The sequence below is a fragment of the Haemaphysalis longicornis genome, unplaced genomic scaffold, assembly GCF_048455015.1.
Source record: "Haemaphysalis longicornis isolate Haplotype H1 unplaced genomic scaffold, Haemaphysalis longicornis Haplotype H1 scaffold_1, whole genome shotgun sequence".
In the NCBI taxonomy this organism is placed as follows: domain Eukaryota; kingdom Metazoa; phylum Arthropoda; class Arachnida; order Ixodida; family Ixodidae; genus Haemaphysalis; species Haemaphysalis longicornis.
In genome coordinates, this window is record NW_027526203.1 from 368300430 (window position 1) to 368312152 (window position 11723).

Here is an 11723-nt window from a genome sequence, read left to right on the forward strand (position 1 = left end):
TAGAGAGGCGGTGATTCCTGATATAAGTGTTCCGCATTTATCTTGTCCATCTGCATCATTTATGTCCTCATCGAGTGGATCAGAAATTTTTCTAGGTCCCACCATTACCATTGCGCCAATCTTCCACTCTGCCACAATGGAACAAAAAGTACCCTGGCTCATGCCCCCTCCGCGTTCTTCCTGTAATCTAATCCTGCTTACGTCACAGCGTCAGCAGATTTATGTTCTAGGGGAAACTTTTATCATGCCCCAAGCATTGTATCGTCAACAAGCCTGCAGTCCGACTTCCACATTTACAGGCTTGAGTAACTTCCTTTCCCGCCCCGCACTTGCAGGCATGGTGCTACAGGAGCGCAAAAATAACGGGCAATACCGCGCTGAAATTCACCTGAATATTTCTCATTAATGACTTGATCGTGAATTGCTCGAATAAAAGAGACATTGAGAAGGATGTTATCATGTGCATTTAATCGATCGTTGCTTGTACATAATCGGTAAGTTCAGTACACCAAATCGCCAATCAAATCAAAACTATACTTCGAATATAATGTTCATTAGTCATCGTCTACACCGAATCGAAATCTTAATAGCTTAGTCAATAAAATTATCCGTTCAATGTGCGAGAGCGCAAAGATGCATCTTTAGCTGATGCAGCAGCAAGTTCCATGAACAGAGGGCCGCTCCGGTTTATGTGACGCTGACCGACCCGGGACTTTAGACTTGTCTTCACTGATGCTGCAAGAAATAATAAACGATTATCGGTAAAGCAGTGAATAAATGAACAATCAACCGAGTCATTTTCGGGGCATGCAGCTGCACTAGTCAGAACACACATGGATACACTTGTCCCTTGACGACACTCTTGTTGACCCGTCTGTGAAGTCACCGTTACTGTACCGGTAGCCTCTCGTATTTTCTAGTTTATAACTCGTTTATGCAAATGTTGCTGCGAAGTAGAGGACTGGGATGATGCGGGTATGGGACGGCCCAACGTTAGGCGTGACATCACACTTCGAGGTCTATTGTCGTCCACCGGTACCCAATGCGAAAAGCACTCATTGCACCTCGCATACCTCATACTGCGGGGTACCGGTTCAAAGACCTCAAAAAATGTGACGTTAGGACTAAGATTTGCCGCTCCGGCACACGCCCGACAGTTGCTGCTGTTAAAATAGCAAAGTCATGCATGTCCACATAGTTACTCATACCCGTGGTGGGGTATCGGTGGACGCTTATAAAAAAACTCAAGGGCTGAACCATTCACATGGTGGTGCATTACCCAGTGAAACTATTTCGATTTTATCGGGGAGCACACATTCAAGAAACGAAAAGACCTAGGACGCCTAAGTATCGAATGCGAAAGCACGAATGATCAACTGAATAACGCCTGAGAAGGCCTTGCTTCCTCATCGCGTTGTCGGAGGGCTTTATGATGCCGCCGCTTGGGACGCTTTGCTTTCCGATCCACCTCGATGCTTTCGAATGGCTTCGATCTACTTCCCACGCGTTGCGCCGCTCCTTCCTTCCACAACTCTTCCACAATCACGCCGCTCCTTGCGCCGTGATTGTGGAAGAGTTGACGATGATGGCGAATTTCGGTCCTTGTCTGTTCGCTGGTTTGGCTGCGTTCTTCCGCTATCTCCATCTGCAGTCTACCGGCGTGGGCGGGCACTTCTAGCTACTGGCGAGCTTAAGCTTGAGCTATGGAACGCCTCGCGCTATAAAATCTGCTAACCTCGCACTCTCTCCTTACCTAGTTTTTACGCGGACATTTTGAAGACGATAGTGTTTCTTGGGCTTCTTGAACGGGGAAGTTTTGGTCTGTCTGCATGTCGGTCTGTCCCTAGATTCAGCTACCAGGTCAAAGTGAAACTTGCTGCAAAAGAGGTTTATATACCCACAGCCAAACATAACGACTAAGTCCGGTGGCGATGTTCACACTTGTCAACATAGCTGAGCCAAAACTAAATACAGGGTGATCAAAGTTAAGCCGACAGGTTTATTTAAAATTAGGCGGTTAGATGTACGTAAATACTACCCTACAGGGAGGTTATGCGCCCAGGGGGACACAAAATGAGGTGGTTCCTATTGATGTAAATGGCTTAATTGATGTAAATGGCTTAATTAACTAAAATTGAATAATAAATGTTAGTGGCTGCAGTAAGCAAGCGTGATAGAATTGAATAGTTAGACGCAATCGTGTTTCTACGCAGTTTCATTTGGCAGAATCCTTCTAGCGGATCTATACATCGAAGTATAGAATTCCGAAGTTTAATTGCTGTTCGCATGATTACGCATGCAAGACAGTGAGGACCGGCGCAAAGCTCCTTCCTTTTGTGACGTGCCTGCCATGTACGGTTTTTAGTTTGACAACGGGGTGGAGGCGTAGGCAAAAGGGATAACTGGCACCCTTTCAGTCTTGGCTGGTTTTATCGCAATCTGCATTAGGCGGAACCATTTCCGAAACAAAGAACAAAAGGGAGGAGCTTTGCGCCAGCCATCGCTGTCTAGCATGCGTAATCATGCGAACGGAAATTAAATTTCGCGGTTCACTATCTCGGAGCACGGATGCGCTAGAAGAATTCTGCCAAATGAAACTGCGTAGAAACACAATTGCATCTAACTTTTCAATACAAATATGCCTGCTTACTGCAGTCACTAAAAAGTTAATTATTCAATTTTAGTTAATTAAGCTACCCACTTCAATTCTGTGTACCCCTGGGCGCACGGTAGAGGTGGTCTTCACGTAAATCTACGCGCCTAATTACAAAAAAAAAAAAAAACCTGTCGACTTAACTTTGATCACCCTGTATTACGCTGATCTGGGGCAAGGCATCAGTACATAAGTGATATTCAAGTGCTTTATTTATTAAAAATACCAGGATGGTTGCTTTAATGAAAGATACGTCCAGAAAAATACAAAAGCGGCCTCCCGCGGTTTCTGTCGCGGAATTTTAAAAAATCAAGCGGCAACAGTAACGAGAGGTCCCACTAAACAGTTTTGACGTTCCGCTTGGAACGCACGTGGAGTAAGTAGAATGCCTAGGTTCACGCGCGTCTCCGCCGTACTTCAGCGCTGGCGTCGAGGCATTCGGCGCGGAGCAGTGGAACGCGGTACATTTAAATTGACTCGAGTAAGATCATGACGGCATTCAAGCCGCACAGGCCGCGCCCCGCACCTCTTCGATCTTCCCCGCCTACTTTAAGAATGGCCATTCGTGTAGTTCATCAAGAGGTGAAACACATTAACTTTGGATGTTGTTGCTAATCTTTTAGTTGTGTTTTTAGGAAACGGAGCTCGGGTGCCGGATACGTTTTGGACGTTGCGGAGGAACGTCCGGTTGCAGTATGCAGGTGGAGGAGCCGCTTCCATTGCTCTTACCTTGTAACGGATTATTAAAGCAAGTTATTAAAGCAACTTATTAAATTCAAGGTAGCATTAAAGTACTGTCCATTGCAACTAGAGGCACGCCTATTATAGTTCGCTTGAGGTGGCTTTGTTGGGTGGCCGCCAATCACACAAACAAGTCCCTATGACGTCATCATGATGAGAAGGATACGTGACTGGTGAGGTACCACTGCTTCACTGCTTTTTTACTTTTAGATAGCTTAGTTGCTGGAAGTTTGCGTGAAGATTCCCCCATTGTTATTGGGCCAAAGCAGTCTTCTTGCGCAAATAAACTGGTATTTCTTTTTCGTGGCCCTCCAGATCATGTTTGCTGCCTTCCCGCGCGGTGAGGAGATTGACCTGAAGATAAAATGAAATTATCGGTTTCAGCTCTCCTAATCACGGTCGTGAGCAAAAAGAATTAGAGAAAAGTTTGCACCAATCCTACAGAAAGCGCATGTCACAAAATAGAATCTCATACGGGAACATATGGGGTCGTGAAAACTGTTACTTCGAACTTCAAGAATTCGAATTTATGGATAATTCGCACTGCACGATTTGATACGGCCAAGTCTCCGTAAAAGTCTATGTATAACTAAGCCCGTTATTTGTAACTGGAGTATGTTCCGCCACGGAAAATTCTACGCACCGCCGCGGCGGCGCTTTGGCGCCTGGCGCACACCACAGAACCGCATCCACTGCGTATGCATGTGAGGCTGCGTAGAACGCAGAAGGAAATAGGGTAAACCTAATTCAATTACCACATAGCGGACCTTTTGGAAGACACATTCTTTGCGAACTACGTCGAGCCAAAGAGAACGCGAGTACAGTGGTGTGTGGGGTGCGCTGACAGATGAGGACGTCATATCTCAGGTCAGAAGCGGATGACTTGTCGCTGCCAATGACGGCAAGGAGGATGAAGACAGAGCGTAGTGTGGCCGTTAGTTCAGAAGTCATGGCCGATGGAATGCCGCCCACCTCTTCAGTTTTGAAGAAGGCAAAGGTGGGGCTGAACAAAAGGTAGCCGACAATCACGGACATTTTCAAGCCTTAAAGTGTTTACATGCCCAACTGCTTATTGACATGCCCAACTGGCCTTATTGCTCACTATCATTAGTTCGAAATTTCATTAATTCGAACTGAGGAAGCGTCCCCTTCCAGTTCGAATTAGCGAGCTTTTACACGCCTTATTCGATTCGCTCCGGAAATCGAATAGGAGAATATTGTGAGCGCGAAGCTCCGAAGCGTAGAAAATCATTTATTTCACTGCTCCATTATCCCCATCACCAAACACATCGAGGAACGCTTCGTCTTCTACGAGACTGATCATCATCTTCGTTAGTTGCTGGTCCGGTGTTCCGAGACGGCTTAGTCGTACAATAAACGCCTTACCTCGCCGAGTAACCAAGGCCCTTACAATATTCGATCGATGTTCTGGAAATTCGAATATTGGAGCAGCCCTCTAAAACTATTGGCTATTATAGTAACCCCCGCTTGCACATCTAAGCCTTCGGCTGTACCTCTAAAAGAAACAAAATAATCGCTTCCGCAGCAATACTTTCCTATTATTTCCGCAGCGGATTAATGTGGTAGACGTCTCCCCCTGAGCTACGCGTCAGGAACAAAACTAATCTGCTTCTTGGCAGAACTGCTACCGCCATCATACAGCCCCAGCTAAGTGTCATCCGAAGTAAATAAGCATCGCTTTGACGCTCACCATGAAGAATAAACAAGCCTGCAGTGGACTGGGAAAACCCAGAAACAGCTTCTACAAATCGCCAAACTCAATCTCTGTGGCCGCAACACCTTCTAACCTATTTTGTGGAAGCGAGGCAACTTTGAGTGATATTTTGAAGTAGGAAGTCGACCATCACTCACCCAGCCACCTTTCTTCAAGGCCTTCACGGTGGTGAGCCGTGTGATATCGTTCCGCAGCCGGTCAAGGAATATGGGCAAGCAGACTGCCAGTTCCGCCTGAAGGCGTTCGCCGAGGATGCACAGGAACTGGTCCACGGAGGCGGTATGTGGCGACTAGAGGCAGAAAAAAAAACAATTAGGGGGTGTTCACTGAGCTGACCACTTCCCACAAACGGCAGTGGCCACACAAGGACATCAAGCGCAGTGTTAAGCCTCTTCGCGAGTGAAACAAGCCAACCCGATACGGTTTGCATCCATATCCCCCCTTCATTACTACGCCGCCTGCTAATCAACAATTCTGATCAACGATTCTAATCCAAATATCCCAATTCGAAATATTCCATTCAGCGATTCCTACTGGTTGTTCGTCCACCAACTTATCCGTATTTCCCTCTTCAAATAATTTCCTCCCTTGTGCGTCTTTAAAACGGTGTTGATAGTGAAACCAGAACAGGTCCACGCAGGCGGTATAAGGCGACTTGAGAAAACAAAAGACATGATAAGATGGTGTCCACTGAGGAGACCCCGCCTCGAACCAATGGCAGCGACCACACAAAGATGCCAGGCTTGGTGTTAGCCTCTTTAGTAGCGAAACAAGTCATCCCGATGCGATCTGCATCCATGTTCATCGACCTGTTACTACGTCTCCGGCCATGATATTGCAATCTATTCCTATTGGCCAAAGTCTGGCTACGGTGTTTATCCCTCCGCTTTCCCTTATTTCCACTGCCAAACTGTATTCGTCCCTTCTGCATCCTAAAAATTGTGTCGACGGTAGCATCACTGGCAGATGATGCTACCGCATTTCTGGTCTCCAAGATATAGTTCTGTAAACATTCACACATTCCTGGAAAAGGGTGTATGGTAGGGGCCCGCCTAAAATTATTATTTAAATTCAAATGACACGTACTTCACTCTAAACAAGATGGCATTTACCCCCAACCCCGAGTGCGAGCCTAACGAACGCAGCACGCGGCCCGCTCTACCAGGGTGGGTGCGACGAGACCTGCCGCTCTGACTGTAGCTGGAAGAAATACTGCTTGGCGATAGCTTTTTAAGCGCTCGCTCGCGCGCTTGGTGATGGCGTGGCCGTCGAGTGTCCGAGCGAACCTGAAGCGTAGCGGAGAACAAATAAAGGGGATGGCGGGGGAGCTGCGAGGAGGAAATCGGGAGAGAGTAGCGAACGAGGAAACACACCGCTGCACGGGAAAAAGTTGGGGCCCTCCTCACCAAGGTTGCAACTATGGTCACGAGGACAGCACGCACTGCCGAAGGATCTTGGCAAAGGTTCGCTGTTATGGCAACCCGTAGTCTGCAGGCGCCCAGTGCCCCGAGATAGAATTATTGGGGATACGCTGGCACGTGAGTGCAATAAAACAATTAGATGAGCCCCCCTGTTGAAGCGGGAAGAGTAGGAAGGGCAATCAATTCGATTGAAATAGAATCAGAATCATTTTCCTTCATGAAAGGAACAGGGATGAAGCAGCTCGAAGAAGCTAGCAGCAGCTTGACAAGGTGACACTCTCGACCGGAGCACGGGACAACGGGAACTATCTCTTTCACAAATTACAAATTACGAACTCGTCGGTGCAATAGCAACGTTTTAGAAGCGGTTACACGACAGTCCGTTCCCATTTTAGTTAAAGTTGCCTCTAGGTTCGGGGTGGACTTCAAGACTTTTTATTAGAGATAAAATGTAATATTACTGCAGTCAAAAAATCCCTAATCAACTGCGCTCAATATTCGGGCAAAGAAATTTAACCTCACAGCGTTTTTTTTTTTGTTTTTTTTTTGCCGCTAGTAATAGCTAGCATTTAAAATTCCGGCTTGTAAAAGGTACGATGGGGGTTAGAAGAAACATGTATGACCTGTCTCTTTTTCATGCTTCTCTTTTTAGGCGAGTCGTCGTGCGCCTGACTGTATTAATACCGGTGTCAGGTGACCTACTTTCGTGCCCTGAAGTTCGAAACAGCAAACCAGAGCATGTTGCAAACATTCATCAAGATATTTTTAGGGGCGAAGCCCCTTACGGGGTGGGGCTGTCGGCGTCTCCTGTTGTCGTCATCGTAGTGAACGTCATCTCATTTAGTCGCGGTACTAAAAGGCTGGGAAACTCGTTTACGCCTCGCGCTAGAACGTAACGTGCACTAAAAAAACACCAGGACACTCGTTTACACCTCGCGCCAGAAAGCTTCATGCTTCAAAAACAAGAGACCTTTACAGCAAAGCTGTATACCTCTGTCCCCCGACAGTTTCATCTCCGTTGGCAAAAACGCTAAGGCAACAACAATACACTTGAACACTGCAAGCTTCGCCCCTACCCATGTTTCACATTAGTGGAAGTTGCCGGATTTTTTTTTCGGCCCTCTGGCTCCGATAAAATTTGTCAGCGAAGCTATAAACTTACCGGTTGGCGTCGCCGCTTGCGTTGGTCTTTGCCGCTCCTCTCCCCGCCGTGGCTGTTGTAAATGCCCGGTGGGGGCACAGGCGGGGGCTCGGGTAGGCCGTCCGGCTCCCACGGGTGGCGTGGTCCTTACTAGGCCTATACTCGGCACCTTGGGAACGACGCCGGTCAGCCGACGCGCTGCTTGCGAGGAAGGCACGCGAGGAGAGGTCCACAGAGTGCTGAAAGTAAATTAAGAAAAAAAAGAATCCCGGAGGGTCTGCTCGAACCACGTTCTGCCACGCCGGCGCCGCGCAAGCGCACAAGACGCCACGCGCCGCCGGAACCATGTGACCAAGTGAGGGACGATGATGATGCTTTGCTTCAATCGCTCGGAGTGGTCGGGGCCCGTAGAAAAAGGCGCATATCCCCTTGGAGGGATTGGCCGAGAATAATTTGTTCCAGTAGTGTAAACCAATTGGATTAAAAAAGGTTTAGTGTGCATGGTAAAAAGAAAAAAAAGGGGAGAACAAGGGAGTGGGAATCCAAAATAAAAAATTGGCCGCGTATCTCCACGTGCGTTCAAAGCAGAACGTGAAACCTAGCTAGTGGAACCTTTCGTTGCTGTTGCCGCGTGATTTCTCATATGCCGCCCGGAGGTGGCGCGGGCAACAGCAGGCAGTACGCGTTGTTGTGCAGTAGATGTAGAATATCATTTGCTATTGAAAAACCAAGCAACCAGGAATTTTTTAATAAAGGAACACTGTAAATATCCCTTGTGTACTAATTTCCTGTCTTATATTTGCGTAATGTCTTGTTCTTCTTCAACAAAGTTGACAAGTATGAACATATAAAACGGGCTTAGGCGTTTACATTTGGCTGGGAGTATAAAAGACTATTGCGCAGTAAGCATTTTACTTTGGCCGGGTGGCTGAATCGAGTTAGAGACAGACAGACCGACAGACCGACAGACCAAAATTTCTGGGTTTAAGTAGCCCAAGAAAGACTATCGTCTTTAAAAATCCCACTTGATTTCAATAGCTTCTGCACGGCAGACATGACGTCTATGAAATGAAGGAGCAGAAGGCGTGACCGACACCTTATAACAGTGGCTTATACATAGAGTTTCTTAATAAGTATTCTAGATATAAGTATAAGTATACTAATCCATGTCGGCGTTGGGGGTTATGGGAAGAGCACAGCTGCTGGCTTGGCATGTCTATTGGAGAGGAGATTTTAAAGTGGCGCCCCTAGCGGCGCCAACGCCCCTTGTATTTCTGGAGACCAATATTTAGCTATTTATCCAATTCTAGGGTGCGCCTTTGAGTATATGTTGATCTGAAAGAATTATTCCAACTGTACCCATCGCCCTAGAAGATTTTGCTGGCTATTTTACAGCGCTTTGTCCGAAACAAAACGAAACTTACCTGACTTTCCGCCGTCCCACTACGAGAGCATCCGCGCTCAGCAATTCTTACCATGACTATGAAAATGCGTACAATTTCTGCATGGGAAACCTTACTAAAAGAAGAAACAGAAGAGCGCAGTCTCCAACGTTGTTTAGTTTTCAGCGTTCGAATTAAATTCCACTTTGATGAGAAATTGCATTCGCGTCTGCGTACTGGCTCACCGACTGCTGCAAAGCGGGGTCTCCCACGCTGAACATCGTCGCATCGAATAGCTATAGGTGGCAGAGTTAAAATACCATCACAGGCTTTTGCAGACAATACACGGGCTAATACGCGCAACACAAATTATATACGCGTGATAAGAAACTTCGCGAAGTTCGCTGATCGCGCGCGGCGTTAGGAGCCACTGAACTGTCTTCCCGTCTTCTCGCCACGGCGCCAGGTCAGCCAGGGATCAATTAATCACGCACCACGATATAACTACGCATTACCGCCTCTCTCGCCGTCGATACCCTCCTGCCCACCCTGAGCTAACTAACCATTAGGAGCGCTTATGGCGACCCCTGCAGACAAACTCTTTGGCCTGCCGAGCACTACTGCTTCGCATTCACCCCTCGCAATTCCCCTCGCCAAACTATCCACTCTGTGAGGACCTAGCCACACTGGTCCACTCTATGTGGGCCTGCCCTCAATATCCCTTCCCCTCCATAGTTAATGACGAGCAGTGGGAGGGAGCACTGGGCAGCTCGGACCCAGAGATCCAGATACTCCTGGTCACCAGCGCTGAAAACGTCGCCGCCGGCCTCAAACCGACGGCCACACCACTCCCGTAAACCCGGCTAAGGCTCAATAAAGTGATCTCTCTCTCTCTCTCTCTCTCTCTCTCTCTCTCTCTCTCTCTCTCTCTCTCTCTCTCTCTCTGACCGTGCATTCATTGTCTGCTGTCGTTCAGGAGAGGGAATAAAAAAGAGCAGAGACCTCCCGCATTTTAGTGTGTTTGTATTGATTCCGACAGTCAAATAAGCGCGGAGTGCTGGGGAAGGAAAGGAGGAGGGGGGGGGGAGGGGTCAGTGGATGCGGCTAGCGTCCCCCTCCGAATCGTTTCTGGCCTCAACGTTAATTTGTCTTGTTTTCTTTGTCGGCATTTATTTGCAGGCAGAGCCGCGGGTCGCGTGATTGTCTAGACCAATGAGCGTTGGGTTCGCGGCGACAGCTTCTGTTTGAAACGTACTTGTTTTCTCTCGACGTACCCGCCGCGGTGGCTCAGTGGCTAAGGCGTTGCGCTGCTGAGCACGAGGTCGCGGGTTCGATTCCCGGCCGCGGTGGCAGCTTTTCTGATGGAGGCGAAAAGCAAAAACGCCCGTGTGTACGAGATTTCGGCGCACGTTAAAGATTCCCAGGTGGCCGAAATTAATCCGGAGCCCTCCACTACGGCGCACCTCATCGCATGCGTTGCGTCGGCGCGTTAAACCCTACGACCGTTTTCTCTCGACGTAGTAAGGCTTCGCGGATGGGGCGCGGTTATCGGCGGTTGAGTTAGCTGGCCTTTGTCGGTGTGCAGTGTGCCCATCTCGCGGTTCGCCTTCAACTCCCTGTGCTTGGTCCATCGCCGTCTACGTGTCAGCTCGCCCGTCTTATATGCGCTGCTGTCTCTCCCTGTGACGACGTCTAATGACCATTGGATACCGATTCACACATCAGAGTATGCGATACGGACAGCGCTGCCAAGTTTTTATCGGATTACGGGTCGTCCTCCGTGCTCGGAGCGTGTTTTGCGTTGCTACGTGTGAGTACCGCGGTCCTGAAGGCTGCGCAACTGGTGCAAAATTAAAAAAGAAATGGTTATGTGTTATCGTGCCATGCTCGTTCGTTTGTGTGTTCATGGAGCCGTGTCCTGACATTTTTTCATCAGCACTTTCATCTTGGAAGCAGCAGCTTGTTTTAACGGCGGCCTGCGGCGTGAGCGTTGCAGGTGACCGGCGCTGATGCGACTCGTAGGTGTTTTTAATGGCGACGCACCACTGGTTCACTTATCGGCACCACTGTCGCGTGAGTTATTTTGAAGCGAAGGTTGCTAGGGAGTCAGTGAGTGAGTGGGTGAAAACTTTATTAAGACGAGCTTCAGAAAAAAAGCATTTTGAGAGCAGCTGCCTTGTCAGATTGGACTGGTGTCTCAATAGCTTTCGCTATGTGTCTATCATCACGTGAATAACGGCAACCCCTGGCAAGCTTCCTCCAAGAGCCCGAGGGCTCCCTAGTGCTTTTTTGGGGGGGTGCCGGCCCTACCCGGGCAAGGGGGGCGATGGGCTAATCAGAGCCCCGAGGGAGTTCTGCTCGCCATACGCCCCGTCGTCTTCTTCTTGCGCCTAGTAGAGGACAGTGAGGTGCGAGTATGCAATGGAAAAGATGGTTAGGGCTGCACCACTTGCGGGTAAACTCAAACTTGTTCAATGTCTGCTGCTCCCTCCGCAGGCGCAGCCACAGCACCGTGCGTACTCGCTCCCTTAGGGCCTCCACCGCTGGGGTCTCGCCTCTGTGGCCTGCAGTACACTGGGCCCGCCATACCTGGTAAGAAATCTCGACCAGGCAGAGCACAAACTGGTTAGTAGCCTCTTTAGGTAGGGGG

At 48.6% G+C, this 11723-nt stretch overlaps 1 long non-coding RNA gene across 1 annotated transcript; it reads right to left on the minus strand.

Moving 5' to 3' along the window:
• Positions 1–477: 477 nt before the first annotated feature.
• Positions 478–8027, minus strand: LOC144171399 (uncharacterized). The gene is made up of 3 exons (XR_013322955.1): positions 7713–8027; positions 5267–5419; positions 478–735 (listed from the first exon to the last, which is right to left on the minus strand). It is a non-coding gene; the product is annotated as an uncharacterized LOC144171399 (long non-coding RNA).
• Positions 8028–11723: the final 3696 nt, after the last annotated feature.